Source organism: Giraffa tippelskirchi, chromosome 5 (genome assembly GCF_054371585.1).
Source record: "Giraffa tippelskirchi isolate mGirTip1 chromosome 5, T2T-mGirTip1v1.2.pri, whole genome shotgun sequence".
NCBI classification, from domain to species: Eukaryota; Metazoa; Chordata; class Mammalia; order Artiodactyla; family Giraffidae; genus Giraffa; species Giraffa tippelskirchi.
Window position 1 is genome coordinate 10,901,480 of NC_137279.1, and position 25,155 is coordinate 10,926,634.

General features: G+C 44.7%; 1 long non-coding RNA gene across 1 annotated transcript; it reads left to right on the plus strand.

Moving 5' to 3' along the window:
* Positions 1-442: 442 nt before the first annotated feature.
* LOC145507784 (uncharacterized) lies at positions 443-24,697 on the plus strand. Its single transcript, XR_014055121.1, has 3 exons — positions 443-631; positions 16,971-17,986; positions 22,148-24,697. It is a non-coding gene; the product is annotated as an uncharacterized LOC145507784 (long non-coding RNA).
* Positions 24,698-25,155: the final 458 nt, after the last annotated feature.

Here is a 25,155-nt window from a genome sequence, read left to right on the forward strand (position 1 = left end):
GATTTAGAATATGACATAAGGGGCATTTTCACCTGTCTGGAGTAAAAGTTGAAAGTTGTGCAGGAACTAGGATGAGAAAGAAATGGAAAAAACAAGGAAAAAAAGGAATAGCCAGTTAAGTGTGTGCCTGACCACCCATGCTGCCCACACTAGGAGTTCCCCAGAGCAATGGGACTCACTCCCTGCTTTCCTGTGAATGTACCAGGAGAGTGTCAATCCCAACACCCCTCCTTCTAGAAGCCTGCACTTATACTGAAACCTCAGAAACACGGTACCATTGCCAGGCAGGTCACCCCGGCTGGGGGTGCTGTTCAGGTGCCTTTAAAGTAGAGCTTCTGACCTCTCAAGGCCTGCACTCGGTACCCATGGAATCCGGAAGTTTCCATATACTCCAGCGGAAGGATACCATGGTACTGTGAGGCCAGAGGTTGTGCTGGGGCCTGGAGTTAGAGCAAGACGGCCACGGAGTACAAGGTCTCCACCTCCAGAGGCCAACGGCCAGGACCATGGGTGGGATTAAACACCAACCCCAGAAGACCAGGTGAAGGAGCCACTTCTCTGGGGCTACCAGTCCAAGGTACCCAGAGAATGGACCAGTCATCCTGTAGTAAAAAGCAGCCAGGAATCAGAGGTAACAAGCCCAGCCAAGGTCCCCTTCTCCACTCTCCCCACCATGGGGGTAGATAAGTCTCCTCCCAGGCCCAGATGCTACCCAGCTGACAAGTAGGAGGAAAGAAGTGAACGCCAGGAAGACTGGGTATTTACCCCAAAGAGGCTGATGTCAACAAGAGAAGGGGTTGTCTTTAGTTGTCAACAAGGTCTCTCTTCACTTCCCTATGAGAGAGAGATAAGAGGTCAGAGCAAGATGAGAAATTACATTGAAAATATGAAATGCTCTATGCTTTTAACTCAGCTAAGTGTAATGCATGTGATTTTTAACCCAAGACTATATTAATGATGCAAAGTCGCTGGTCAAAATGCCCAGAGGCCCTCTCCCTGCTTTAAATGGTAGAATGCAGTTTGGATAGAAATAAGTATAATGTCATCTAACTTGTATAGCTTTGTAAGATTTTTCATTTATTAGTAAATTACTAAAAAGTTTTTCACATCATAGGTCCAAAGAGGGGATGGGATTTAGTCACTACATTTTCATCCAAGAAATGCTATTTCCTTACCATCCGTGGGGAGATTATAGAGAATACAAAGTTGCTCACATTAGTTGTGCGATGAATCTTTATTTGGCATTTAGAAAGATAACAGGACAGAAATTTATAGGAAAGACATCATTGGCTATGTGTTGTCAGGCACTTTACACACACTCACCATTTTTCATACTCCTCAAACCACCACTGTTCCCATGTTACTGATGAGGAAACTGAAACTGGTGAATAAATCAAAATCTATTTGTCCAAGGTCACTGAGCCTAGAAGGTGCAGAGCCGGAACTGGCACACAGTGGCATGACTGTGGCAGGACACTTGCTACTTCCCCACATGATCCAGGGACTCTGCCCCTCTGCCCAGCAAGTCACACAGACACATGCCTAAGGGCCGCACGTCCAGTGGACAGAGCTGATGCCTCTTGTTCTCCAGAAATGGGCTCTGTAACTTCAAACCACCAACCTTGGACTTTATCGGACCTCACTGAGCCAGCAGCCCAGGCTACCTTCCCTCTTAAGATGGGGGACTTGCTTTTCCCACCCAAGTTCCCAGTTTTGGTGCCAGATGGAAAGATGTATTTTCTTTCTCTGACCACTACACTTGCAGGCCTCCAATTAGCACATTCATTCTTTAAAGAAACACCCAAGTTGTTTCTTTGGTTTCTTAGCTTCTCAGGCTCCTGGTCTGAAGGGTCATTGTCTTGAGAAGTCAGGAGTGTGGCACCTAGTGGCTGGGCCCCTCAGCCTGGCCCAGGTGCCTTCAGACACCCACGTGTTCCCCTAGACACTGAAAGAAGCATGCAGGAGCCAGAAGGTAAGGCGTCTTGATCCCTGGAACACAGCAGCCTGCAGGGCCACCCAGGGAGAGGTTGCAGGTCTCCAAAACACACTTTAAAAATGCTGTCTCATATGAAGGCATCACATCCTGGGGAGGCTGGATGAAGCATGTGGTAGGACAATTATGGTGGGCTTTCTGAAGTCGTGGAAAAGACTAAAAATGGCCCATTCCTTCAGACATAAGGAAAAATAGGCACTGAGCCAGTGGAAACCAAGAAGTGAGCCAGAAAGAAATGGAGCTTCTCTGCTTTTCTTTGCTAGTTCCTTTTACAGAAAAAGCCAATTTTACTAGCATTTTGTCAGCCAGAGCCTCTGTACACAAGTACTTCCAAATTCTCAGAGGTTCATAAAGATGCTTTGAGGACTAGAAACCTTAAATGCTTTTGCGAATCATTCATACAAATTAAATAGTGGCTGCTTTTTAACCATTGAATAATGATTCCTATTTTATGAAAACTGGTAATTCATACTTAGAATGTCTAGAACATTTTGTTAATCAGAATATTTGACTTACGGGAGAATTTGGTAGTAAATTGGCTAAAAATTGAGTACTAGCATCATGAAAATCTATGTACTTCAGAATCAAGGCGAGAAGGTAGCCTCCCAAATCTGATAATTTATTAACTGTGTGACCTTCAGATCCTTTCAGTTCCCTGTGCCTTATTTTTCTCATTTATAAGTGAATATAATAATATCTACCCTTCCAGGTTATTAAGCGTAAATGCAAGAGGCATTTGCGCATGCCTGGCACATACTTGGACATATGAGACACTCAATAAATACACTGCAGTTATGATGATGATGATTAGCATCCTTTTAAATGCTGTTACCACCAGTTGTGTGAGCTTATTTCTAACCCTTTCCTCCTCATTTGACCAGCCTCTGCCCACCCTTGCATTCTAGCCTTACACACCTCCCCTGGAACACTGAAAGTTTTCCCAAATGCTACAATCAGCCCTTCCTTTTTCCCATACAGAGAATAAAGAGCGATTTGGGAGTGTCTGAGCCCTCCGGGGCTGGCTCCCCCTTCCACGGAGACACCGCCCCTGCCTTCGTCTTGGTTCGTCCCATCATTTCCTCTTTCTCTGGGCCAGACCTGGATAAACTTGCGGTTTCCTTCCTTCGTGCTCTCTGGAGAGCTGAGTACTGCACACTTGAAAGCCTAAAAACTTGTCATTTCCACCTTGAACTAGTGGCTGACCTCGCCAGACAGCCTGGGAAATGAATTAGTGTCCTTAAGCAGAGGCAGAATATGAGCAGTGACCCAGCTCTCGTAGGCAACTACGGAAACTGTCAGGCGGTAGTTAAAGTTCCCTTTTTCCCAACCCTTTAATTATGTTGAAAACTATGTCATATTGTTTTTGAAAAAGTTAATGAAATAGTAGGTAAAGGTGAACCAAGGAACATAATTTACTTGGATTTCCTTGCAAGCTTTTGATAAGGTCCCCCATAAAAGACCATTAAGGAAAATAGATGGCCAGAGGGCTCTGGGCAAAAGCCTTTTTGGTGTATTAAAAACTGGTTAAGCAATTTTAGAAGGAAGAGTCACTGACGCTGGTTACTTCTTGGAGTAGAGAGAGGTTAATCACAAGCTGTCCCCAGTGTTAGTAGTTGGACTTGAAGTGTTTGAATGATTTATAAAAGAAAAGAAAGCAAAGTTGGTCAAAGTCACAAAACAATAGTACAAGCTGTCCAGGGTGTCTGGTAGGAATGAGGTTTCTTGTCCATCAACCAGGAATACAGTCCTTGGAGGTAAGAGCTGGGGGCCTACCCTGAAGATGAGACCTCTAATGATGAGAACGAAGCTCTGAAAACCTTTCAGAGAAAGAGAGAAACATTCATGGCCCAAGTGCAGCCAGGCCTGAGGCTGGAGGGCAGGACACAATGACCTTACAAGTGTCCTTCCCACCCTTCCAGCAGATGGTGGCTTAAAGCCATGAAAAATCAGAAATGAGTGGCATGGGTGGAAAGCAGTTAAGCAATATGAAGACACCATTTTGCATACTTTTCATTCCAAAATTGTAAAAGACTAATTCTATTGGTAAAGGAAAGCCAAAGGAATGTCATGGGGACTAAAACATTAAACACATCTTCTGAGTAATCTTTGTATTTGACTTGATGCAGCAGAAGATAAACAAGAGATACTGAGGGCATGTTTACTGCCTACTGAAGGGGCAACAGAAGTGTTTCACTTTTTACAAAAGAAGACAGACCTTCCTTGAAAGTGCTTATAGTCTAACAATATAATCATTCTCATATCACGGTCACCTACCCCCCTCCATATTTTCACTGCAAACGGAAACAGAGGGAATTAAACAAATATCTGGATGCAGATGAGGCAAATCTCAGGTCCTCTCCTAGCTATGTCCCTCATTAATCTTCATGACACTTCTTATCAAGTCCCACTTGTGTTTCTTTAAGATCAAAAAGTCCAAAACCCAAAAGTCATGCTGCAATCAGGAGCAGAGTGAATTCTAATCTGTATTTGCCCAAACTTCTTGTCTTTTGCCCAGTTAAGTAGTAACTCTAGCTCCTGCATAGGGTGCTATTTACACAGTAGGAATGCATTTATTTTGAGACAAGGACACAGAGACAGAATGTGTTCAATAATACATTGGACATTAAAATGCTCTCGAAGAATCCACCAGTGGACCCACACAAATATAGTCAACTTACCTTTGAAAAGATGCAAAGGCAATTCAATAGGGAAGGGATAGTCTTTTCAGCAAATGGTACCAGAACAAGGAAGGAAATGTCAACCCACTCCAGTATTCTTGCCTGGAGAATTCATGGATGCAGGAGCCCGGTGAGTTCCAGTCCATGGAGTTGCAAAGAGTCAGGCACGATTTAGCCACTAAAGGACGGCGATGCAAAACAAAACAAAACAAAAAACACCCTCTATACATACTATATACAAAAATTAACTCAAAATGGTTCATACTCTGTAAATGTAATTGCAAATTTATGAAATTTCTAGTAGAAAATACAGCAGAAAATCTTTACAACATTGGACTAGTTGCAAAAAACTCTTAGATACAATAGCAAAAGTACTATCCATAAAAGAAAAAAAAATGGATAAACTGGATTTGATGAAAATTCAAAGCCTTAGAATCGAATTCATAAACAGAAACTGAAACAAAAATCAAAGCTTCCATTTTTCCAACCAGACTTGGAAATTTATATCTTTCCTCAGGAACATACGAAGCTGAGTGAGCAACCAAACTGAAAAACGACAGCTCCTCAGCAACCCACTCCAGTGTTCTTACCTGGAGAATCCCAGGGACGGGGGAGCCTGATGGGCTGCCGTCTGTGGGGTCGCACAGAGTCAGACACGACTGAAGCGACTTAGCAGCAGCAGCAGCAGCAAACTTTTCCCCAAAATGGGTCAGGCAGAAACCAGTGACCCTTTCCTCTGTTTTCCGAGTCATTTGTGGGCATGTTTGGTACTTCACACACTCTGTCTTCATCAGTTGTCATAGACTTATCTCATGTACAAATGTCAGGGGCAGGGCCAAGTATACGGTATCTGTGTCCTGCCCGAGTCTCGTAGAGGGACTGATAGAGAAGGTGTAGCCAAAATGTGTTTGAAGAATAAAGTAAAGAGTAGGAAAGTGAAGAAGTAGGAGAAAGACACTCTGTGAAGAGAGAAGGGGATGGAGGAGAGGGAAGAACGGAAGACAGGAGAGAAGAAGAGAGAAGGGAACACAAGGAAGAAAGAGAGAAGAGGAAGAAGGAAAAGGAAGAAAAGACGGGAGAAAGAAAAATGTGCCTTGGGTGAAGACTATGAGGAGGACAGGTGTGATCTGTGGAGTGACAGGGTGGTGTCTGGTATGGGACAGGGGCAGCCACGGGCCACCGGGCTGATCATCTGAGCCCTGGTACCCAACCAGCCAGCGGTGCTGAGGCCAGGCCACGCGCCCTGAGGTCACTGCCACTCTTTGTCCCTGGTGCTACGGCCCCATGGATGTCAGTGGCCATCGTGCGGTTCAGCACGGAGCCAAGCCAGCAGCTGAGGCGGGAAGAGGCAGGCAGGGGCTGCTGGCTGGTGCTTCTGGGTCCGCTCCCCAGCTCCCCGGCTGTGGGCCCGGGTGCCAGAGCCAGGGAAGCCGGGTCAGGGTGGTGAGGAGCCGCTGGCATGGCAGGGCTCTCGCATTCTCTCCTTCCTAATGGCCCGGCCTTGCTGGGGAAACGGGAGGGGCCGGGCAGCCAGCAGCCGGGAGTGAGAACTTGCCTTTGCCAGAGCCAGCTGCTGGCTGCCATCTGGGTAGGGGCAGTGCCAGTTTCCCAAATCTGCCTTCCCTTTGGAAAAGAGGGGGGAAACCCTGTGCTGTGGAGATAGCTTCTCCTTCCATCCTGAGGCTCTCAGTTAAAACCCCAACAAAACCAGCCTTTGAAAAAAGAAGAAATGCCACAGGCTGGGCTGTTTCCAGAGGAATTTGCTTCTCCTGGGGCCTTTACATCCAATAAAAAAAAAAAAAAAACTCTACTTGTCCTCGCTTTCTCTTGCTTCTTTCGTTTTACTTAATGATGACCTTGACTTTTAAAAATTAAATCTGTTTGCACTCGTAAAATGCCTATCTGCATGTCCTTTATCTTTGTCACGTAGTGATGGAATCATCCACTATACACTGGAATTCCCTGAGGGGTGTGATCTAGTCTTTTTAATTCACCCTCCACCACGAATAAGCCAACAGCTCCCTAAACTGTATCCGATGCTTGGATACTTTCTGGAGGGTTTATTCCTTCACTGAATGCATTTTGAGCACCGTTTAAACATCAGCAAGGGATTGTCACCATGAAGGATTGAAGAAGATCTAGCTCCTGTTCTCAGCGCTGAGTCAGTTGAACGGACACATCCCCTCAGGCTCTCGGGGACATCAGGGCAATGGGGACCTGCTACATTGTGGCAGGCATGTGTGAGGCCCCACCCCGAGCCCCGGTGCTATTTCCTGTGCTACCTCTATGTTCCCAGGAGGCAAATGGGAAAAGAGTTGGCACCAGGCAGAGCACAGAACCAAGAAGAGCCTCTGCAAAACCAGAAAGCAAACGAGCTTTATCCAGGAGTGAGAGTCAGTACATGTAACAAGCAGCCCACTGTGGGTACTGACCGATCGGAGCAGATTCTGACTGGGAAAAATCTGTCACCTTGATACATACCAGCTGAATATGAATCCTGGATTCATTTTTTATTATTGCCTTAGCGGTCAAATCCTTCTTCCGCATGTTGATACCCAATCTCTTAGTGAAGAATAGAACCAACCCAACATCCTGCCATAGCAACTAGATGGATGCAGGGATAGAAGCACCCCATGAGGACCTCAGGTTCGTGGAGATCTTCATGGGGAGGCTTCAGTTTGACCTCCTTGACTTTGCTGGCATCCTGGTTCCAAAGCAGCTCTCCACATGCCTATTGTTCACGGAACAGTTGAAAGAGGAAGGTTGAAATCCAGGGAAGGTCCTAAGAGTGAGGTTCACTCTCTGAAATATAGGGTTCATCTCAGCTGATGGTTAGCCTGTCTGAGAGCAATCAGACCCCAAGAAAAACTGATTCGTATTGTCCAAACTCATAGGAACAATAGTATCTTGCATTTCAAGCGTCTCCTAAGTTAAGCACAGCACAAGTTTATTTAACAATAATGAAAAATACATGCAAATGCAGCTCACACGAGCTTGAGCCTCCAGTGAGCGCTCATTATTGGATAAATTTGAAAGTGACCCTCACCATAGTCCCTGAGATAGGCAGGGCAGGCATTATCAGTTCCCACTTGGTAGCCCAGCAGAGGTAAACGCTTTGTCTCAGCTGGTGTAGTCAGTGGCAGAGTTAGATCGGAATTTAGGTCTCCTGACTTCTAATCCAATGCCCTTTTCATAAGCCAAATTACTAGTTGATAATATAAACTCTAGTATTCTAGATGATACCTACCTGAAAAATGAAATTAAGATCAGAAATTCCCTTGATGGAAACATAGGTGAAAACACAGACAATCAAGTGGTGAAGAGCATGGGCTTTGACTTCTGGCGCTGCCTTTGCTAACCACGTGATGTGCAGCAAGTTAACCAGTCTCTGCAAGCCTCTGCTTTTTCATCCATAGGAAAGCAGCTTGCTGTAAGAACTGAACTAGGTAATATAAGACATTGATCACAGGGTTCAGTCTAGGGTCAGTGCCCCATATGTAATACAGGAAGTCCTCTACACACGAATGAGTTCCGTTCCGAGAGTGCAGGATTAGGAGTTCCTACTTAAACCTGTTAAGTAGGTTGCTATTATTGTCCCCATTTTACAGACAGGAAAATTGAGGCACAAAGAGATCAAGTCACACATATAGGAAATGGCAGAGCCAAGATTCCAACCAGATGGCCCAGCCCCAGAGCCTGGAAGTTACCTACCAGACGGGGTGGCCCTCTAATTTTAACAAAAGGTGTGTCTCATAGAACTGTGTGGACTTGTTTGAAAGGATTTGTAGGCAGTTACCTTCCTGAGCCTCTTAAATCTCATGATGAAAACTCTCCCCTGCTTTCCTACCAAAATCTTGAGCAACCCTGGGGTGTCTTCCTAGAGGTTTCTTACGCCTTAAGTCTTGAAGAGCCAGAGACACTGAAAGTAACTGATTTTTCTTAGAGTCCTCAGCCATAGATTGTTCACCAAAATCAATTTTCTAAGTGTTTATGAAGACAGAGCTTTGTGGCACACGTTGGGCTGAGATATTACTTAGAAGGTGTTTAGGCTTACAGTTAAGGAAGACAAGGCAGTTGCTGATACACATGGATTTCCAGTGGACAGGGGGTTCAGAGAGAGCCTGCAACGATCACAGTTATGGAAGAATCTTTGTTCCAGAAGGAATTAGGTCTCATGCTGCAAAAGCAAACCTTGAGGGACTATGAGGGGAGACTTAAACAATTATGAAAAGGGCATGCAGAGTGAAAACAGGTTTGTTCACAAATCCCAAAACCCTGAACCCAGGGGACAGCTTCTGGTTTGAAGGAGGAAGTTTCAGGACAAATAAAAGGTAATCCTACTTCAAGACACAAGCAGTCTCAAGAGATGACGTGGGGGTGAAACCATATATAGTTTCATAATGGTAGGGATGCTTGAGTTGATAGCATATGCTAAAGGGAAGTTCGAGGTGCTTAAGTTGCATTGTAACAAAGGCTGCAATGATACCTTGCTTTTGAATAAATGAAACTCGATGTTTCATATACACCCAGGCCTGCCTGGGGTCTCATCAGGGACCTGGGAAATTGTCATGGCTGCTATTATCAGGCCCACTTTATGTAACAGGAAATGAAAACCCTGAGACATTATTTTCTAATATTTTAGCATGGGGATCCTGTCTAACTCCAAACGGAAGTTGAACTTGGCTTCTCAGGCAAGTGAAGGCATCTGGGAACAGCACATTCAGATTTTGCCATTTTTCTTTGAATCATCAGGACCCAAGATGACCTTGAATAGAAATTTTTCTGGACCAGACCAAGCCTAGCCATTCAGAGGACAAAATGTCCTGCTCACAAGCCCTTCAGTCTCCCCCATTAAGGCTAGCCTCTCATGCATAACAGGCTCACGTGAAGATCTCACGGGGAACTAGGCTGTTGATTTTTTTAAAAAAATAACACAACCTATGAATTTTATCTCTTTATCTCCTCAGTCCAGAGGGAAAAAAAGGGACACAATCTGTCCTACCAGTGGGACATCCATCTGATTAGATGTCATAAAACAGAGTAGTCCTTTAGTCAATAATGGCTGGAATACCTCCGACCCACAGTTACTGGAAAGGAAAAAAAAAACCTAACTACAGATAAACTCCCTAGGGTTTCAGATCCATTTTGCAATAAGCCATGTTATGAAGGAAACCTGGCCCCAAAAGATAGTTTGAATGCAAAATAAAGATAGTTCACATGCTTTGAAGCAGATACAGGGCTCCTGTGGAAGCAACAGAATCATATTTTCGGAGGATCATTATATTTCCTGCTTCAGACTTTATTTGGGTCCCACCGTTCTTTTATACCACTCCTATTTTTAGTCATCAGAGGCGCCGTGTCCTGCTAGGTAGGGGCCTCAGCAGGGCAGGGCTGGTAGGAATGGTGTGGGTTGGATGCCTGGGGAGTCCAGAGAGCTGGGCAGACAGGGGGCAGGTGAGCTTCAAGGAGCAGGTGTGGCCCACAGGGCAAGACAAGGGTCTGGGGACGCTCAGGGAAAAGATTTAGGGGGTGCACCATGGGTTTAGGGAGCCAGACTCCAGGGTTCAGGAGGCCAGTGAATTATCAAGAAAGGGCTGGAATATTGACAAAGCAGAGGTGGGCAAGAACTCTTTGAGATACCTCATCACAAACGAATGGGAGGGGCTTAAATGCAAGGGCTTAAGAACCTTGAAGACATTATACTAAGTGAAATCAACCAGTCAGAGGAGGACAAATACCACGAAATTTATCTAAGGTTTCTAAAATATTCAAATTCGTAGAATCAAAGAGTGGAATAGCAGCTGCTAGGGGGAGGAGGAAGTGAAGATTTACCAAATGGTGGTATAAAGTTTGGCTTGAGATGATACATAAGCTGTAGAGATCTGCTGGACAACATTGTAACTTACTTAAATATATACATACATATATATATATGTATGTACATCTTAACAAAGCACGTGCATGCTCAGTCCCTTCAGTCGTGTCTGACTTTTTGTGACTCTATGGACTGTAGCCTGCCTGGCTCCTCTGTCCATGGGATTCTCCAGGCAAGAATACTGGAGTGGGTTGCCATGCCCTTCTCCAGGGGATCTTCCCAACCCAGAGATGGAATCCGTGTCTCTTTTATCTCCTGCATTGGCAGGCAGGCCCTTTACCATTAGCGCCACCTGGGAAGTCCATCTTAACAAAGTACTTATACTTAACACAGTTAACAATTCTGTACTATAAACTTAGAAATTTGTTAAGAGAATAGATCTTACATCAAGTATTCTTACCAAAATCAAATGCAATTTTTAAAGAATAAATAGAAATGCATGAGTTTCAGAAGAGGTGCAGGATGAGTCTGATCCAGCAAGGGCAAATATGACAGGCTGGCTGGGAAATTCCTACAACCAGGACATCAGAGAAGAAAAAAAAAACAAAAAACAAAAAAAAACCAACTATGGTCACTAAAAATTATTGTATAAGAAAACCGTAATCTTCATTTAGCATTCATTCATGTCCCCTCTAATCCTGTGAAATCTAGCTCTTGGTGAAAAGGCAGAAAAAAGAAAGGGTCTTCGAAGTGAGAATTAGCAGGGGGAGAGGGGAGAGATGGAGAGTTCTTTATCCTTACAGATTTTAGGCTGTTTATCTGGGTAATGAGCCCCAGCATCTAGGCTGACCTCCAGATTTCCTTAGGTGTTGGATCAAAAGATACCCTGAAAAAAGGAAAAGCCAAAAAAAAGATACCCTGACATTTCTTTCTGACTCCCACCATTTCATAATTTTTTGGCTTTTTTTTTTTTATTATTTTGTTTATTTCAAAAAAATACAAAGAAGTCAAGAGGAAATGCCATGGCACAGAGCAAGGAGCAATATGAAAATTCCCAAGTGATGGATTTGACCCAATCATCCAGCCATCTTTATTTCTAAGTAGAACAGGCCTACCTTTCTTCTCTGTGGAATCCTCTCTTCTTGCCCACATCCCTCTCCTGCCCCTTCTGCCCTTTATACAATCAATATATCTCTACCTTCGTCTCCTGAAATCTTCCATCTCCTGACCCTTGTGTGGTCAAAGGAGGCCTAGGGAGAAATGGGAAAGAACAGGGCTGTGGACAGTTCAGGCCCCACTTAGGGGAGGCTGGGAGGAACCACATTATTGGAGGGACAAGGTAAGGGGTAGAGTTCCACGGTATCATATTCTAGGAAGTGGATCTTGGAAATTCCCTCCTGGATTGGCCTGCTACTTTACGAAGGAAGACACAAAGAGAATTAGAGAAGAAGACCCTACAAGCCAACTAGAGTAAAAAGAAAATGGACTAGATGTAGAAGGACACAAATGACTGGGCCTCACAGAGCCGTCCATGCCCTGGAGAATGGTGAGCGCACCAGTTTCTCAGGGTCCAGCTGGCCACACCATCTTACCCACTGCCTTCCTGAGGTACACAGACCAAGGTTTCATCATTCATCTGTCTGAACAGTCATGTGCCTTCTAAGTTCCAAATGCTGAGCTAAGTAACAGGAATACAGAGGAGATTCCTTACTGGTTGGCAAGCATCTATTGAAGACCTACTTTGTGCAAAGCCCTGGAGAAAATCACAGGAAGAAAAGGAGGCTGAGAAGCACATAAAATGAATGGAAGATGGTCCTTGTTATGAAACTGGATGAAAAGACAAAGTAAATCCCGGTGATGTAGCTTGCTGGAACAACTTGGGAAAAAAACGTATTTTTCTCAGCAGTACATTCTCCTACAGAAAGAGGCTCATTTTTATGGAAAAAATGCTGGCTTTCCTGGACATTATGATCAGCTGAGGGCTTTGATGAAGAAATTCAGAAGTGAGCTGAATTTCTCTGACAAGGAAAGGAGGAAATGTTCAGTGGCTACTTTAAGGAAAGATTCAGAGGGAGAGAGAAGGAGACCCAGAGGCCCAAGTTGTTGTTGCTCAGTCACTAAGTTGTGTCCAACTCTCTGCGACCCCGTGAACTGTAGCACACCAGATTTCCCCATCCTTCACTATCTCCTGGAGTTTGCTCAAACTCATGTCCATTGAGTTGGTGATACCATCCAACCGTCTCACCCTCCCCATGACTAAAGAGGAACTCTGACAAGAGAAAGCGAAGATCTTTGTCTTTATTTATTGCTGGGTGTTGTATCATGTAGCTTTCTCCTTCATCTCCCCATAAAATTGTAGTCAGTTCTACATTACTCACTAATGCTTCGTGGGTTGGATCTGTTTTGAGGGGATGTGATAAAGCCCAGAATCTCATTTCCAAGTGGTCAGAGGCAAAGGCAGAGGGTTCTCATGTGAGAAAAACTTTATATGAGTTATTGAGGACACACTTTTAGCAATGCATTTGCAAGTTTAGATGTGAAACACATGTGCTCAGGAAGTTCAGAGGGAAGTAATCTGAGGCTGAGTGGATAATCAGGGCTGCTGCTGCTGCTGCTAAGTCGCGTCAGTCGTGTCCGACTCTGTGCGACCCCATAGACGGCAGCCCACCAGGCTCCCCCGTCCCTGGGATTCTCCAGGCAAGAGTACTGGAGTGGGTTGCCATTTCCTTCTCCAGGGCATGAAAGTGAAAAGTGAAAGTGGAGTCGCTCAGTCGTGTCCAACTCAGTGACCCCATGGACTGCAGCCCGCCAGGCTCCTCCGTTCATGGGATTTTCCAGGCGAGAGTACTGGAGTGGGGTGCCATTGCCTTCTCCGATAATCAGGGCAGTCTTTCTAAAAGAAGCAAATTTTGAACTAAACATCCCTTGGGAGATAGATTCAGGTCATGGAAATACAAAGGTACTTATGTAACTTCACAGAGACCCCAAAATACACATATGGTTTTCTGATCTCAGCTCAAGATACAGACATGTACATAGGCAGACACACACATGCACACTCAGTTACGCCAACAGTTACGGTAGAGGGAAATACAGGTGAGCACCGGATCATACATCCATCACACACAACCAGATAACACCCAGCATCTTTCAGTCTCTGCCAAAGTGGCCCCTGCTCTCACTGAGATGCACAAAAAGTGGTTCATTAGTATTTAAACCACATCACTGCCAAAGTGCAGAAGAGTCAGATTTATAACATTAGACATTTTTAGTGGAAAACGTAAATACATCTCAGAGAAGGCTGGGCACATGTCCCTTGAAACCATTACCTCACAAAGCTTAACAGGGGTCTATGCCTTTCACAGAAAAAGACTGTTCAGTTTAAGCAACATCCAAGATCATCTTATCAAAGTCAGAAGCTTTAAGGAACATAAGTGATCAACAAAGAAAATAAGAAATACAGGGACTTCCCTGGCTGTCCAGTGGTTAAGGCTTCACCTTCCAATGCCAAGGGTGAGGATTTGATCCCTGGTCGGTGAGGAAAGACCCCACATGCCTCGTGGCCAAAAAACCAAAACACAGAACAGAAACAATGTTGTAACACATTCAATAAAGACTTTAAAAAATATTCCCACATCAAAAAAATATCTAAAAAAACAAAATAAGAAATACAAATAGCCAATAAAAAATATAAACACTATGATGGCTTAGATGGTAAAGAATCTGCCTGCAGTGCAGGAGACCCAGGTTTGATCCCTGAATGGGAAGAATCTGCTGGAGAAAGGCATAGCAACCCACTCCAGTATTCTTGCCTGGAGGAGCCCATGGACAGAGGAGCCTGGTGGGCTACATTCCATGGGGTCACAAAGAGTCAGACACGACTGAAGTGACTTAGCACAAGCACATATATATAATTATCTAATATTATAAGATATAAAAATATCTAGAAATACAAATACTATTATACATAAATATATGAAATCAGCCTCACCTGAAGCTAAACAAATGCAAATAAAAATGACATAACATCGTGTTTGCCCTAATTTGCAAAATCTAGAAAGAATAAAAAAGTTCAGCATTGGTTCAAATGAGAGTGTGGAGAACTGTTCTCTCAACCACAGCACTAGGGCTGGCAGTTTGGTCCACAATCATCTCAGGAGGCCACGTCTACCAGAAACACTACACACGTGCGTGCTCCCTCATCTGTAACTTCACTTGTATCTCTTGATGGAATACCCAGGTGAGTGCATAAAGTTGTGTGTATAAGGCTTTCATTGTACTGGGTTTTGAAAATATGAAAAATTGGAAGCTATTTAAATACCTAGTAAAAGGAGACTGTTAAGTAAAATATGGTATCCATTCAATGAAATACTATATCACTAGTATAGGAATAATACAAGATTTCATGATGCTGAAAAATGTTACAATACATAGAAAAATGTTGTAAATGAGAAAAGCAGAATCGATGCAGTACATAATCTGATACTCTTTGTAATACCAAAGCTAGTTAATGTATTTGGTGGTTAAACCAGGATATAAACTGCATACTAGCAGTGGCCCTTTTGGCTAAATGTTAAATGTTGTCTAGAAAAGTGCCTGGCATAAAATAGGCCCACAGTAAATACTTGTTAATTAAATAGATTTATACTTACTGTGCACCAGGTAGTGTTGTAAGCACCTGATAGAATATTTCAGTCTCTCAACAGCACTGTGCTCTGAGTCTTACCATGAACTCTGCTGAGCCGTGAGGGTGTGCAGAGAGGTAAAGCCAGCCAAATTGCTTCGGTCACCCGGTCAGTAAATGGTGAAGCCAAGATTCAAACTCAGGCAGCCTCAGTCCAAAGTCTTACTCAAACACTCTCTGGACATGTATGCAGAGAAAAGTCTGAGAGGTTGTACACCAACACGTCAATAGCAGTGATTCAAGCAATGCTGGGTGGTGGGATTACTCAAGGTTTTGTTTTCCTTTGTACTTATCAGAGTTTTCTAATTTCTCTACAGTGATGTAAAATTTAATTTCTGTGTGTGTGTGTGTGTGTGCGCGCTCAGTTGGGTCCGACTCTTTGGGACCCCCATGGACTGTAGCTCTCTAGGCTCCTCTGTCCATGGAATTCTCCAGGCAAGAATACTAGAATGGGCTTCCATTTCCTCCTCCAGGGGGTCTTCGCAACCTAGGGATCAAACCTGCGTCTCTTGCATCTCCTGCTTTGGCAGGTAGACTCTCTACCAGTGTGCCATCTGGGAAGCCCTTTAATTTTATTTGAAATAATATGTGATGTCCTTTAATGGATGCTTTCTCTGACCAAAACAGGGGAAAAGTAGAGCAGAGGAAATGGGTTCTCAAGAGAGAGGGAAAAGATGAGGCACAAGTAGAGTAGGGATCTCTAGCCTCTGGGCCTCTGACTGGTACCTCCTGTTAGATCAGAGTGGCATTAGATTAGAAATAAAGTGCACAACACTACTCTATTTAAAACGGACAGCCAACGGAAACCTGGTGTATAGCACATGGAATTCTCCTCAATGTCATGTGCCAGCCTGGATGGGAGTAGGGTTTGGAGAATGGATGCATGCATATGTATGGCTGAGTTCCTTCACTGTTCACCTGAAACTATCACAGCATTGTTAATCAACTAATCCCCAATACAAAATGTTTTTGGTGTTAAAAAAAAAATTAAAGAAAAGAAAAAATCCCATTGTATAGGAAGTCTTTTTATCTAAGATTTATATTAGTAGATGACCAAGGAAAATATATCCATTTAAAATGAAGACCAAAAAATAAAAATGAAGACCAAGATTTGAGAGTAAATGATGAATAAAAATTATCTATAAAGGTATTATTAAAGAATAATAATGTAAACTATGAAAAAAAAGAAATAAAGTGTAGAATAAATGTAATGTGCTTGAATTATCCCAAAATCATCACCCACCACCACCACCCTAGTCCATGGAAAAATTGTCTTCCACCAAAACAGTCCTTGGTGCCAAAAAGGTTGGGGATTGCTGAAACAGAGGGACCAAGTTTCTGCAAACAAGGTAGACAATTTCAGAAACTACAGGCCCCCTAACTTCTCATCTTCAAACCCAGAGGATTCCAGGACACTCCTTGGGGTTACCACTGTCCTGGAGAGACACGTGGCAACCCTACATTCAGGGCCTCTTGCAAGGCCCTCCTCATGTGGACACATTACTTATGGGTGGAGCTGCATTTGCTCAAAGACATTTCTTGAAGTTCTGTACTGGATGTCAGGTGGGCATGAAGGGTACAACTCGAGAAAGATATAGCCCCTGCCTTCAAGAAACTCAAAAATTGTTGGGGAGGCAGACAAACTGAAAACGCACAAACTCATTACAGAACTAATAAAATAGAAGGAAATTCAGGATGTTGTGAGAGCATCCGATTCCTGTAACATCCTGTACTTGCCTGTGTCATAGAGCTTGTTGTTTTTTCTATTTTAATTGTGTGCTTCCTCCTCCATCTCTCCAGCTGTGCGTGAACTCCTTGAGGACTGGCACTGAATCTCACCCACGTTTGTGTCCCAGAACTTGGCACAGAGTAGGCCGTTTAATCAACAGCAGCTTTGCTTGAATGGTTATCTCTATACAGAAATGGTTCTGTCAATAACTTCTCCAGTTTGATCCATCAAGGATCAGGTTAAAGGAGAGAGGCTACACTGAAAAAAGAATGCCTGGAGATCTCTCTGGCTCTGATGGAGTGAACCAGAGTGAACCTTCCTCTTCCTCAGAAAGAGGAAGGAAAAAAACTCCTAGGCTGTGTGAACGCAAGTCCAAGATCGAGTTAAGAAGCAGCTGATTTGTTTCAGTCAAAATAAATGTGGCTGCAACAGAGATGAGTCACGGAAGGCCTTTTAGTCACACTAAGTTCAGATTTAATCTTTCAAGCTATGAGGATTCAAAAAAATAGAAGAAGAGAAATGTCAGATTTGGCTAGAGGAAAATCAGTGTGGTAGCACCATGGGAGGTGGAAGAAAGGGGGCAGGCAAGTCAGAGGGAAAGAGGCTGGTTCAGTTGGGACGTCCCTGCGAGGAAGCAGCCCAGAAAATGATGACCTGGATGAAGGCAGGGCTTCCAACAATGCAGAGAAAAAGACATCCCAACATTATCTTCCTCCAGGCCAGCCTGAAATCATTCTCAGGCATGCAGAACAGTTAAAAATGACACTTGTGTGGGAAAAAGGCAAAGCTGATCTTGAGGACTTAGCCATATTGCCAACTCAGCAGCCCCAATCCCCCAAGGCTTCACACCCCACTAGCACCTCAGTGCCCACCCCCCCACAGGCAGGGATGAAGACATCTCAGCAGCCAGAGAAACACTCCGAAGCAGCAGCAGAGGGGGGAGAAGTACATTACAGAGCTCAGCATCTGTGGCAAGCAGCTGCCAAGCAACCTCCATGTGCTCCTGCAGCTGTCGGCGTGATGGCAACGGAAGAAGGAACAGAAGGGCGAAAAGAACTTTCAGCAACAGGCTCTGAGTGCCAGGCAGGTAGGTGGGCCCTGGGGCAACCCAGGCCGATCCACTGGGGCTCCTTGGAGGTGCTGCTTGCCTTGGAGAATGGCCACATGAAGCCCCTAGCTTCCCAGGCTGGGCTTTGCAGGACACCAATGCCCTCACCTGAACCAGGGACCCAGGGGAGTGGAGACTGGACTTGCCGAGCCAGCTTCCTTAGTTTGATTTCAAGGTCCCTGTCTCCATCTCTCTGAAGGTGCAATATGACTCATATCACTTGGTGTTGAAATCTGTGACTCAAAGCTCAATATGGTGGGAGACCTGTTTGAGAGATTCATGAGCCCCCTCACCACCAAATAATCAAGGAGATGGCTCAGGGTATTTCACGCAACTAAAACAGGGAATTACTGATTTTAACAGCAGGTTGAAGGCATGCATCACATTGATTATTCACTCATTCATCCATTAATTCAGAGATTTATCAAGTACCAGGTGTATAAGAATATGCTAGGCTTTGTGGTAGCTAAAAGAGACATGGAAGGCAAACTGATAATGCAGAGTTTGTCAGGCTTGCAGCTTACAAAGAATTCTATCCATTACTTTTCTTTTCACAACTAGAGCTAATATTCAGTCATTTGCATAGTCCAGGCATTACAGATATTTACAGCCATTTACTACCCTGCCTGGCCAGGCTTCCCTGGTGGCTCAGTGGTAAAGAGTTCGCCTGATGATGCAGGAGAAGCAGGTTTGATCCCTGGGTCAGGAAGATCCCCTGGTGAAGGAAATGGTAACCCAGTATTCTTGCCTGGGAAATTCCATGGATAGAGAAGCCCAGCGGGCTACAGTCCCTGGGGTCACAAAGAGTCAGACACAATTTAGAGACAAAGACCAGACCCTGCCTGGCCAGTGGTCTTGTGAATCAGTTGTTAAATACAGCATTTCGAAAACTGCCCCTGCCCACAGCAATGCTGCCAGGTCATATTTACATTTTCAATAATTCTGTCCTGTGACCACCTCCTAGTAGGTGACACAGTCAGGATTAGAACCCAGAAGTTGCTTATGATAAAGTTGGAAGACGAAGATATCAGAGAGATATGAAATTATTCTAGGGTTACATGAAAACAAGTACTTGATCATGTGAGCCACAGAGCAGACACAGTATGTGGGTGAAATAAAACATAAGGGAAAGATTGTCGCATATACAGGCAAACTTAGAGGGGATGTCATTTTGTGGTGGGGGTTGACAGTTGATAGAGACCTTGAAAATAATTGAGGATTTGGATAGGGTTTTGGTCCTGGTTGTCAGGGAAACAGGCTCTGGACAGAATGCCCGGGTTCAAAACTCAGCTTTCCATGTATAAAATGAGGATAATAATAAGGGTATCTACTAAAGGGTTGTTCTAAGGATCAGGAGATAATTTAGATAAAGCGCCTGACGCAGCATGTGCTCAGTAAGGGACAGGTGTCATTCTTTCATTTCCCTTGGTATATATGGTAAGTGGTAGCTCTCCCTTCTATAGAGGCTCTTCATTTCCATATATAACATCCAGGATGCCTAGTTGTGAGCCACAGAAACCACCTCTGGCTGATGACAATCTATGAATAATTAAACAGAGACAGAATTTACTGAAAGGTAATTCAAAGAAAGCTGAGCGCCAAAGAATTGATGCTTTTGAACTGTGGTGTTGGAGAAGACTCTTGAGAGTCCCTTAGACTGAAAGGAGATCTAACCAGTCCGTCTTAAGGGAAATCAGTCCTGAATATTCATTGGAAGGACTGATGCTGAAGCTGAAACTCCAATACTTTGGCTGCCTGATGCGAAGAATCAACTCATTGGAAAAGACCCTGATGCTGGGAAAGATTGAAGGCAGGAGGAGAAGGGGACGACAGAGGATGAGATGGTTGGATGGCATCACTGATGTGATGGACATGAGTTTGAGTAAACTCTGGGAGTTGGTGATGGCCAGGGAAGCCTGGCATGCTGCAGTCCATGGGGTCACAAAGAGTTAGACACAACTGAGCAACTGAACTGAACTGAATTCACAGAATCACTAGAAAGGCTGAAGAATCAGGAAGAAAATGGGCAAGAATCAAGGGAGCCTGAACAAACAAGACCAGGCGTGGCCAAACTCAGGCCTGAAGAGCCCCCTGGAGAGAATGTCAGGGCTCGTGTTGGATACAACGCCATGGCCACACATGTCAGAGGATGCTGCTGTCAGCACTGCCATGGTCGCCGGCTTGAGTACCCTGCTCTCTCTTCCTGTTAGCTCCAGAATCAAGGCCTGGGAGTGGGCATCCGACTGGCAGGCCCCAGGTACATGCCTTTGCCCTAGCTGCCACCAGGCAGGGGAGAGCTAGCCTCTGAAAATCCAATTTCCCCAATGCAGAAATAACCTGGCCTCCCACCAAGATTCATGCATAAGTGTAGTGTCCACACATTGAAAAAGGATTCAGAGGCTGAGCAGCTTAAATACAACTGTCCAGCATACCATGCCAGGCGCACCCGCAACCAGGTTCCTGCCTGCACCTCCAATCCCAAAGCCTAGGGCTACCTGACTTCGGACTTTACCATCTAGCAACACGAAATGCGCTGTACTCCTTCAGTCCTCTGGGTAGATTTATTCATTCCTCCTCTGCTTTTACATCTGCTTCTTATCTACATAAACTTCCAGATGCAGGTATCACTTCTGCCTACTTGATAAGCTGCCTGTGACTTCTACAGGTCGGATTAGCTGCCTTTCTCGGGGTTCTCATGGCGTTCAGGGTATGCCTTCCTCTACTACTTAATACACTGAGTTGAAAGCATTTAACGAAGGATCTGGCTTAGCCGTTCCCAAGCGTTAGAAATCTCAGAATCACCTGGAGAGCTTGTTAAAGCACAGACTCCTAAGCCCCATTCCTAGAGTTTCTCAATCGTTCTGGGGTAAGGTCCGATTATGTGCTTTTCTAATAAGTTTCAGGTGATTCTGATAACATTTTACTGAAGCTACTAGCCTAGGAACCACACCCTAAGATTCAGGGACCTAACTTACAGCTTTAAACCAATGGTTCTCACGTAGGGGCTGCTATACCCTACCTCATACTTCCACCCCTGGGTACATTTGGCAATATTTTGAGACGTTTTTTGTTGTCACAACTAGGAGGGGAGTGGCTACTGACATCTAGTAGGTAGACCCCACTCCCTACCCCAACAAAAAATTACCCAGGCCCAAATATCAGAAGTTTTGTGGTTGAGAAACCATGATGTGGACCATAAGATTCCTGAGGGCAGACCCTTATTCAGCATCATATTCCCACATCTACCATGTCATGTATTTGCTCACTCTAAAGTCGCTTACTCCTTGGAAGGAAGGTTATGGCCAACCTAGATAGCATGTTTAAAAGCAGAGACATTACTTTGCCAACAAAAGTATGTCTAGTCAAGGCTATGGTTTTCCCAGTGGTCATGTATGGATGTGAGAGTTGGACGGTGAAGAAAGCTGAGCACCGCAGAATTGATGCTTTTGAACTGTGGTATTGGAGAAGACTCTTGAGAGTCCCTTGGACTGCAAGGAGATCCAACCAGTCCATCCTAAAGGAGATCAATCCTGGATGTTCATTGGAAGGACTGATGTTGAAGCTGAAACTCCAATACTTTGGCCACCTCATGCGAAGAGTTGACTCATTGGAAAAGACCCTAATGCTGGGTAGGATTGGGGGCAGGATGAGAAGGGGACGACAGAGGATGGGATGGTTGGATGGCATCACTGACTCGATGGACATGGGTTTGGGTAGACTCCGGGAGTTGGTGATGGACAGAGAGGCCTGGCGTGCTGCAATTCATGGGGTCGCAAAGAGTCAGACACGACTGAGCAACTGAACTGAACTGACGGTTATTAATTGGAATCACTTGACTAAAGACCATGAATGTATCTTCTCAACCCTAAGTTAAAAAGAAAGCTAAGAAGTATAAGGGAGCCTGGAACTAAAGACATTAGATGGGAAGCAGACATAAAACACATAAAACCAAACTGCTAGAAGTGAAATCACAGGAGAAGGACATCCAGACTTCTTATTGCCTGGTCCACCCCCAGCCCCACACAAACACCCCTCTCTGCATACTCACACAAGTGACTGCAGCCTTCCAACAGTTTCTCCCCAAACATTCTCAGGCCTGTTAGTGAGCCTTCAATGACCATCTCCCCTTCTCTTTCACAGGGTATGTGGTCACACAAATAAAGATGGCATTTTCCAACCTCCCCTCCAGCTGGTATGGAAAGACCCAGCCAAAGCAACATGAGCAGAAGCCATGTGTGTAACTTCGAGTCACATCCTTAAAAGGAGGTATGTGTCCCCCTTCCTCCCTTCTGCTGTTTTCAGTGTGAATGTGGGAAGAGGCACCTTGGATCAAGCTGGTGTAGGCCATACTCTGCAAAGGCAGAGCAAAATGTCAGCATGAGCCTGGGCCCCTAGACGATCTCAAAGAGCAAAGCCGCCATACAAGCACTGAAGCACCTTCTTCCAGACTGTTCCATGGGAAAGACATTTGCATTTTGTATAAGCTACTTGTGAGAGTCCTTCGGACAGCAGAGCGATCAAACCAGTCAATCCTAAAGGAAATCATTCCTGAATAGTCATTGGAAGGACAGATGCTGAAGCTCCAATATTTTGGCCACCTGATGTGAAGAGTAGCCTCATTGAAAAAGACCTTGATGCTGAGAAAGATTGAGGACAAAAGAAGGAGGAGGTGACAGAGGATGAGATGGTAGGATGGCATCACTGATTCAATGGACACAAGTTTGAGCAAACTTTGGGAGATGGTAAAGGACAGGGAAGCTGGTGTGCTGCAGTCCATGGGGTTGCAGAGTCGGACATGACTGAGAGACTGAACAACAAAGCCACTCTAATTTTGAGTTTCTATTACAAGCAGCCGACCTCATATGCTAGCAGATTATACTACTCAAACTTGAAATCCAGCCACTTTTCTCACCATCAACATACATTCCTGGCCCCTGGAAAGCTAGAATATTCTCTCTGTGTGGTGGGACTCCAGCAGTTTCTACATAGATCTATCTCCCCTACCTCAAACCCTACTCCACCCACTGTCCCAAAGATTCCTAGAGGCTCTCTCTCAGAAAAAGCCAAGGCTTCCATCTTTGGTAAATTATAACCCCTAGGAGAAATAACACATTATATTATTAATCAGTTTTTGTATCTGTGAAAGGCAGAACTGAGCATGTTCTGCTAAGGAGGGGAAAAAAGGCTTTAAAATTAAAATGTGGCACCACTGAAAACCCATAAACCTCACAAATTTGCCTAAGATGGGTGTGAGGATAGAGCCAAAACAAACACTGGCACAGTGACCCCGTTTTATTAAGAATACCTCCTAAGCCTTAATACTCTGGTTAACAACTGAAACTGGCCTCAGCAGCATTGATCATATTGAGGAGAGTGGGGTCTCCCTGGTAGAGTCCGTACCCTCTGGGCAGGAACCACCTGCATTGTCAGTCAGGTAAGTGGCATGAAGTTCCTGTCCTGTCCCTGGGAAAAGGAGAAGGAAAGTCACAAGCAGTCACGCTCTTCCTCCTGGCTTTCTCAGCTCTCTGGCTCTAGAAGATGACATTGCCCTTCCCCACTTGTCCTTGACTGAGTACACACTCTAATTTATCTAGAAGTCACTTTTCTTTTCATTTTGGGATCTGGTAAATGTTACCGTCTGCAGCTGACTCAGCCTGCCCTGAAGTGAAGGAATCTGTATAGTCTGTCAATCTCCACAGCTTTGGAGAATGTTTTAAATGGCATTTGGTGATTGAAAGCAAGATACAATTGCCCTGTGACAAAGAAGCTAATGATCAAGGCTCCTCTAATAGCTTTTATATTACTGTTAAGTCACAACACTCTCCCGCTACTTTTTATTCATGCAAATGAAGTACACATCAAATCAAAGCAAACTGTCTGTCAACAGGTTGGCTTAAAGACCAGAATCTTCTTTTGCTTCTCTTTTTAAATAAAGAGCAAACAAGGACAGAAAAGAAACAAGATGGCACCTTTTGTGCTTGTTTTCATAATTTTTTTTTTCTTCCTTCTGTCCTCCTCCTGGAGTAAACCTGAAAGGTCACAAGATAAACGTTTTCATTCGTATCCCTGAGCTGAAGGTATTTGGAGATGATAAAAAACACACACTTGTTTTTTTCTTTTCATTTGGAGTCCTCCTGTCAAGGTGCCCAGAATAATGCTTCTGGAGCAGATGGGGAAGGCAGACGAAGCCGTGCTGGGAAACCAGGTTTCCAGACGCGGTGTTTGTGTCAGTCCTGTTCTTCGGCAGAAACAACCGCGTGGGGAGCCTGCCCCGCCATCCTCTGTACCCTGCACACGGGTCCAACGGGACCTTTCACACTTGGCTATTCATAATGCTTATTAATTTGGCAACTGCTTCTAGAGACCCTATATTTTTCACCAGGCTTTGGCCCGATAGTGCTGTTGGAAAGAATCTTGAGATAAAGAGACGTATCTACAGCCAAGATAAATGCAGTCGTACTGCGGAGCAGAACACTAGAGGTAGCCCCAGGAAGACAGCTGTTCTCGTCAGGTGTCTGCAGGCCCCTTAAGCCAGGAGGGAAGGATTTGGTGGGAAAATGCCTGAGACTCCACTGTGTCAAAGAGCATTGTCTTATTATGGGTGTTGTGATCGATATTACTCAATGATACCTCCGGACTAAAAGGATCTGGGGAAAATAACCAAGAGCATAACTCTCCAAACCAGCCACTGCGCCCATAGCATTGCTGTGCTATTTCATTACCTTAGTTAGACCTCACACTCAGGGCCAGATGGCTATGATTAAAACATAGTCAGTCCTGTGGGGGTCTCTTCGGTTCAGTTCAGTTCAGTTCAGTCGCTCAGTCGTGTCCGACTCTTTGCGACCCCATGAACTGCAGCACGCCAGGCCTCCCTGTCCATCACCAACTCCCGGAGCCTACCCAAAGGGGTCAATAGATAGCATCCTGCTTCACCTGAGACAAAGGACTGGCAGAAGGGAGCGGAAATAAAATCGTTATCACCAATAAAGGCCAACTGGCAGGACACTGCTAAGTGTGAGAGCCCCAGATTTAGGCAGAATTGCTCTCCCCAGTACAGGTATGCTGGAGCCGGGAAGATGGCCCATTCTGTGTAGAGGGGGAAGAGAAACTGCTTCTTGCAGGCAGGCAGATGGCTCTGCAGAAGAAAA